The 7042-nt window shown below is 45.5% G+C and overlaps 1 pseudogene; it reads right to left on the bottom strand.

Annotated features, from left to right (window-relative positions):
* Positions 1-42: 42 nt before the first annotated feature.
* LOC137916177 (tubulin--tyrosine ligase-like) lies at positions 43-6516 on the bottom strand (annotated as a pseudogene).
* Between the last annotated feature and the right edge of the window lie 526 nt (positions 6517-7042).

Raw genomic sequence — 7042 nt, 5'->3', positions numbered from 1 at the left:
ATTCAGGCTGTCGATGGCCGACTTCAAAGGGAATTCTCTCTGTCAGACGGAGGGAAAGGAGGCCCCTTCAAGTAACTCTGGTGCGGTGAAGGCTCGCAGGTCCTGCTGGGTCACATCCTCGTCAGCGAAGGAGATGTTTCCAGAGGGCATGAGCAGGAGGGACCAGGAGGAGATGATGAAGACCGTGGCTCTGTGATCTGGAGGAGGAGCCAGAGATACGGTCAGCCATCGTTTCTCACGCACACACACACACACACACACACACATAATGTGTTTTCCTCTCCACACAAGCATGAACGTTTCTCCGAGCGCTTCCAGCCTGAAGGCAGCAGCAGCAGAACACGTCCCACCGCTGTCATGTTTCCTGCTAACGGGAAACTGAAGACGACTGAAGTAAACAACAAACACATGTTGCTTTCTCAGCTTGCAAGAAAACAACTGTTGAAGCACGGACGCCAAAAAGAATGGCTGCAAAGCAGAATTCCCTTTTTCCATCGCTGTGGCCGGGGGGGGGGACATTTTAAAAATAACATACAAAGGAATGTTTGAGCAGCGCTACAACATTCTTCTCTTTTACGGATCCTCCAGGAGCAGAGAGGGACAGAGGAACTGGATTTCAGGCACCAAATATCTGCTTGCAAATGCTGGAATTTACAAAGTAAATGTACGTTTCCTATTTAAAAGTCACGCTCCCGTTTGGAGGTGACCAGGCGTGTCCCGGACGGGCCTTCAGCTTCGGATGAGCAGTAGTCTCGCCAACCTGATGATGTAAGCAGAATCCACAGAAGGGCGTCAAGACACTGGCTTTAATTTGATTCTTAATATCATGAGGAGGAATTCACACATTGCTTGTTCAAACAAATCATTCCTGTACAAACAGCCGCAACCACAGGAGCTGCACGCCGGACGGAGACGCCGGCGGCTCGGCGTCGGACGGCGGCCGCCTCTTTGCTCAGTAAATTGTACGTTGATCCCTCAGAGTGTGAGGAAAGTCCTGACATTCAGTTTCACAGAGAAACAAAATACAGTTGGAAAAATGTCAGACTGAAATGTTTGTTCTGCTTCAGCAAAATGAAATATGGATGAATTCATTTTCAGAGCTGAGCAGAATATCTATCAAATCTGGATTCAAGCGGATGCTGTTCTGAATTCAGCCCAGTGGTGAATTCTTTACACGGCTCAGTGACTGTAACAGCTGCTTCAAAATCTGTTCTTCTAATTCTAACTGCGAGGGCTAAAAACTGCGCACACGAGGCTGCAATTGTCTCAATACAGCGACACAACTCCACATTCCCCGATGAAGGAGGATGTCTTCATCAAAATCACAGCACAATCCCATCAAATGAGTTCATCCAGAAGAGTCCGGCCTGCATGTTAGCCTTCACGGCTTCATCTCAGAAACCTTTACGTGCGCAGTCGTCTTTTGGTAAACGCGACCTTTAAGGCGTATTTTGAGGCGCACCGATGCAAGAGATTTCTTACAGCACGTTCAGATTGTTTGCAATGAAACCAGTCAAGCTGGTTCAGACAGAAATGCACACGACTAAATCTTGTTTCATAAAATAAAGAACGATGATAATGAAAGAGAGCGAAGACAACACACATCTCATCTCACACCATTCCCCGTCTTTCCACAATTAAGCCTCTATGAGTCACCTGATATTTAATGGAGGAGCAAAGGAACTTGGCAGCCTCATCTCTCTCTGGCTTCAAGGACAAGCAGACACAGAAACACATGATTATCACATCAGACGCAAAACCCCACAACAAACTGACATGACTGCACTGACTCAATGTTATTTCACTGACAGCAACTGATTTCAAAGCCCATGTGTGACTGAATCGCTAATATAAAGGGGACAAAACAGTCAGAAGTAGGACAACTTTGTCATCACCCATGTGGGAGATGTTTGTCTGCAAGACTTTGATTAGATTTGGTGAACAGGTGGTTCTTAGAACATGGAAGAGATGCTGAGATTCAGCGGTAAATGTGGGTGTGGATGCAGATTCAATCAGATCTGTGATGCATCACATGCACAATTGTTAAAGGAGGTCATATTTATAGTGACATTATTTCATGTGTCAGAGAGCTAAAGTGAGCAGAGCCCCAACAGAAAATGCCACCTGTGTTTCATAGGATCTGAACCTTCCGCTCCCTCACTTAAAAACCTGCGCTGTCGGCACATTTAGTGCTGGCCGTTCAAAAACAAGACGGGAACGACACGAAAAATGTGCAAGAAGAGGAAATGTGAAATGTATTCCGCATGCATTCGAATCCATTCTAAGAAACGTCTCCCAACATTCCATACCTTTGTGCAAGAGTTCCTGGAGGCTCTCGGCGCTCTGGCTGAGCACTGCCCACACCTCCTCCTCCTGGAGCGGGCCTCCTCGGACCTCCAAGGCTTCTGCCAGAGACACATGCATCCTCCCTGTGCAGAAACAGAAAGGAGAAACACAGGCGAGGAAACGCATTGAGCATCTGTACGTCACAGATCACTGCCAGAGCAAGCAGGACTTCTAAATTCCATTTCATTCCTGTTCTGGTGAGATAAACATGATTGCAGGTCACCAAGACGAGATTTGTGATCAACAAGCAGCGTCGTGTATCTAAGTGGTTCCGTAATCCATAAAGGACGAGGACGGCTCTTTCATGGGCTTTGCATCTGACACAATGTTCTTTCCATGGATGCCACATTGGAGAGGAGGGTTAATGCGTAAACATGTTGCAAGCCTGCATTTTATGAGATCAATTGGTGCTGTGACCCGTAGCAGCCCAACCTGGAGTCTCAGCAGGGCCACACTTTCAAGTTCTCGTCCAACATGAACTCAAACCCAAACAGCTGGAAGCTCTGGTAGGACAGGTGCTTGGTGCTGATCGCCGGCTCGATGCACGTCAGACAGCTCCTGGGAAACCAGACCACAAAATCACTTCCAGATATCCGACTGTCAACGACAAGCAGACAAATAAATGGCGTGTACAAACACTCATTGGTCAGGAACATTGTGGTACTTGGTTGCTGAGGCCCGAAAAGATTAGTGAAAAAATCTAGAAACACGCAGGAGATCTGAACTGCCACCTTATCATGGTGTGGGGGGGGGGGGTCTGAGTGCCCGAAAGACCCCAGGGGGCGACGCTGTCGGGAGCTTTATGCTCCTGGGAGGGTCTCCCATGGCAAACAGGTCCTGGGTGACGGTTTCCAGCAGCAAGTCAAACGCTGGACTCCGGCAGGGCTGCCCTTTTTCACCGGTCCTGTTCAGAATCTTTATGGACAGGATTTCTAGCCGCAGCCGACCCTTCATTTTCCAGAGCCCCTCACTTTTGGACTCGTCTCTCAAATCTCACTTATGGGGCAGTGGCTGAAATCTCTGTCCAGGAAACAGGATGCCGCTCGTCATGTTATCCGTACATTAGTGACACTTTGGTTCAGATAATTATCACAGACAAATCCAACAGTCTTTCACTCCACAGCAGGTTGGCAGCAGAATTCGTTTCCGCTGGAAATCAGCTTAGAATCGATGCCTGGTTGGCTCAGAACCTGAACGAGTTCTAGTTCTAGACATTCCTGTTGCTGCTTCCATGATCAACTAATCCGACCTCGTTTACAGGAGAGAACAAAAGAAGAGGCAACAATAACGCAAACTACATGTAGACAATACAGCGTTCCTGTCTTAATACTTTTACCCTGTAATGCATGAGAATAGTGGGTAAAACAACCCAATGACATATTTATGTACACTCGCATTAATCAGATAGTCCTATGAAAGCTATTTTACAACTTAAGTAGAAGTGAGGATGAACTTTGAATTATGTTACGCTAATGCTAAAAATATCCATCCATCTTCTTCCGCTTTGCTGGTCACGGGAGTTGCTGGAGCCGATCCCAACTTGCTGTGGGATAGAGCAGGGGCGGGCAAACAGTTTCACTCGCGGGCCACAATGGGTTCTGACATTTGACAGAGGAACAGATGGAGGGAGTGTTTGTGAGGACGAATGTAAATGACATGTAAAAGACGTTACATGAAAGGATTTGAGCCTTTTACAGGCAGCATTACAGGGAAAAGGTCAAATGAATGAGGTTTAATTAGAATAAAATGGAATATGATGATAGAATTTGGACAAGTTAAAGAGCCCAACGGGCCTTAGTTTGCTCATTCCTGGGCTAGAGAGGCTGGGCACACCCAGGATGCGTCGCCACACAGAGACAGACAACCGTTCACGCACACACACACTCACTACGGACAATTTGGAGTAATCAATTCACTTAAAGTGCATGTTTTTGGAGGAGGGAGGAAACCAGGGAGAAAACTCACGCCGACAAAGGGAGAAAATACAAACGCTGCACAGACAGGCACCTTCTTGCTGTGAGGCGACAGCGCTAACCACTACGCCACCATGGCGCCCCTGATAAAAGTACATTTATCAATAAATAATGATTCCTGCCATAATTATCAGAAATAATGTAAGAAGAGTCATTCGGAATGGGCAGTTGAACAACTTAGTGGGCCCATTAGCTTACCAAACTCAAGCATATAAATAAATCACTTTCTGTGAAATGAGACCCCCGAAATAAACACTAAGATAAACACGACGGACTTACTTTATTATCTGTTTGATCTGAGGTAAGATGGTGGCTTCCAGCGTGACATTGCGAGTGTTCAGCAGGTACAGGTGCCTCTTCGTAGCGCCCGTAGTTCTGGGACTGCTCCTTCTGGATACAGTGGTTGGTCAGATGGCTGGTCGTGTCCTGCAGGTCTGAGCTGTTGTAAGGCTCGGAGGAAGTCCGCAGCACACCCTCCCGGTATAAGTAGATGTTGTACTGATGGTCCACTAGCACCCAGATCCTGTAAGCACCATCAAATACATAGATTTGTTACATATACCCTACATATATATATATATATATAATACAAGCCTCACTTAAACATGCTCCAAGTGTTGAGCAAAACGTTTCAAACTTGCCTGATGTCAAACTTCCGATGTCCCGGCTCCAGCAGCAGGGGCTTCTCCAGGTACTTCTGGATCACGTGAACCTGTCCCTGATTATCAATGTGCTCCACCAGCTGAGCAGCATCATGGGAGATAAACATTCCTGCACCTATTACAGTGACACCAAATCTATTAGTGTGCTCAATTTGCCATCGACAACTTTTTTTCAATTCAATCCTGCAAACAAAAAAAAAACAGGAGGTTCACCCTGAAAAAGTTGTCTTTTCAAAATAAAATGACTTCATGTCAGCAATTACTCGTAATGTAGGGAACGACTCAGAAGAACTTGCACCTTGGACTTAAAGTCCAATATGGGTAATAGATTTCACCTTTAGCTCCAGCAGAAGACTTTGCAATCCACACGACGCCGTCCCCACTTTCTTTCTTAGAGTGGTAGGAAGACAAGAAAACTTCTCGCTCATCTGTCTTGGCATTGCTCTTGAGGTGGTTAATGCCATTCTTTGCTGGGGCAACAGGGGTGTTGAGGTTAGTGGGATAGATGATGTAGGATTCTGGGAACCAGTTACTGGAGTCAGACAGCTCTGGGCTGGTTTTGATCAGCCTGATGGTAAAGGAAGGAGATATGCAACACCCATTTAAACAATTCATCTGTGGAAGGACATCAGTAAATGATGCACAGACAAGAAAATGTGCAGATTTTCTCTTAAAAACTAATAAATATTCACTTGACCAGCGACGCCTTTCTGCAGAGCTTGTCTGCTCCTCTGTAGTAATTCACCAGCTGCACCAGTCCCGGCTCGTGACCTGTAAAGCATTAAAGTTACCGAAATACTTCACGTTACCGGCTGGAAACAAGTTTATTCAACATCACTGTAGTCAGGTTTCCTGGAGGAATATACTGTTAATTTGTTTACAAGAAAAAATAAATCACACAGGTACAATTTAAATATCTCAAACAACTGACAGTTCAAAATCCTGCCCTCACCTTTTAGGGATTTACTGCAGGCTCAAAAGTCTCCAACCTTTTCATGACAACAGAACTTGGTAGATCGCCCAAATTGCTCCTACGACTTGTTGCAAAAGCGAAGCTTCGCCAAACAGTTTTTGGCAGCATTCCATTCCTCAGAGTAAAGCCCCCACGTTTCTAGTGCTCCTTGGTTTACATGCTGCAGCTGCCATCTTCAAATCCCAACAGAGATTTTCAATTGGATTCAAGTCGGGTCAATAGACGGGCTATTAGAAGTCATTTTATGTTCAATGTGTAAAAAAAGCACTTTTAAATCAATGACTGAGAAAGTTTAGTCAGTAAATATAATACACATGGATTAAATCATTTCATTTCCCTCAACAATAGTGGGCTATGCTAAAGCACTCAATCAGGAGGATGAGCAGCGCTTACCGAGGCGTCCGTAGGGCAGTCTGTTCCGCTCACCGAGCCTCAGGTTAAACCGGGGATTGTCTCTTTTCAGCTTCTTCCATTGCCGGGTGGAGAGCAGGAGTTTGGAAACTTCTGCATAAACGGTGCTGTTGTTGTCCCGGGTCACGAAGGTGTATATCGGGGAACTCATGCTGCGTTGACTTCGATGGGACGTTCAGCCACTCCAGCTAACAAGCTACGTGGGAAGCAGAGCATATCCAGACCATCCGAATTTGAACTGCTCGGCTGAGACACTCGTCTTACAGGTTTATATGTTGTCTGAATGATTCAGGGAATCATTATCAGGCTGCTGACTCAGCCCAGCCAGAGTGCTGTCAAGTTCCACGCAGGCATTTGGTGTCACTAGTACATGATTGTATTATAGTTCTACTGTGTTTATTTGTCTAAATGATGTGTGCTGCTTTGATTGGACCATTGTGTCTCTAATAAAGATTTGATTGATTGAATTCAGAAGTTTATAATTAAAAACAAATAAAATAATTTTCTTTGCCTTCTGAAAAAGCAAAATACAACATGTTCCCATTTTAAGGAGAAGTTCTTGTAAAGTTCATGAATGATAAAGCTGCTGAGGTCTTTCCAGAATGATGTAGAATATGTGCAGATCCAGAAGAGGTGCTGAACGCTCTCAGGATGGTTTTCACAGAAAGAACAATTCA

The sequence above is a fragment of the Brachionichthys hirsutus genome, unplaced genomic scaffold (assembly GCF_040956055.1).
Source record: "Brachionichthys hirsutus isolate HB-005 unplaced genomic scaffold, CSIRO-AGI_Bhir_v1 contig_1426, whole genome shotgun sequence".
NCBI classification, from domain to species: domain Eukaryota; kingdom Metazoa; phylum Chordata; class Actinopteri; order Lophiiformes; family Brachionichthyidae; genus Brachionichthys; species Brachionichthys hirsutus.
This window is presented reverse-complemented; position numbering and strand designations above follow the sequence as displayed.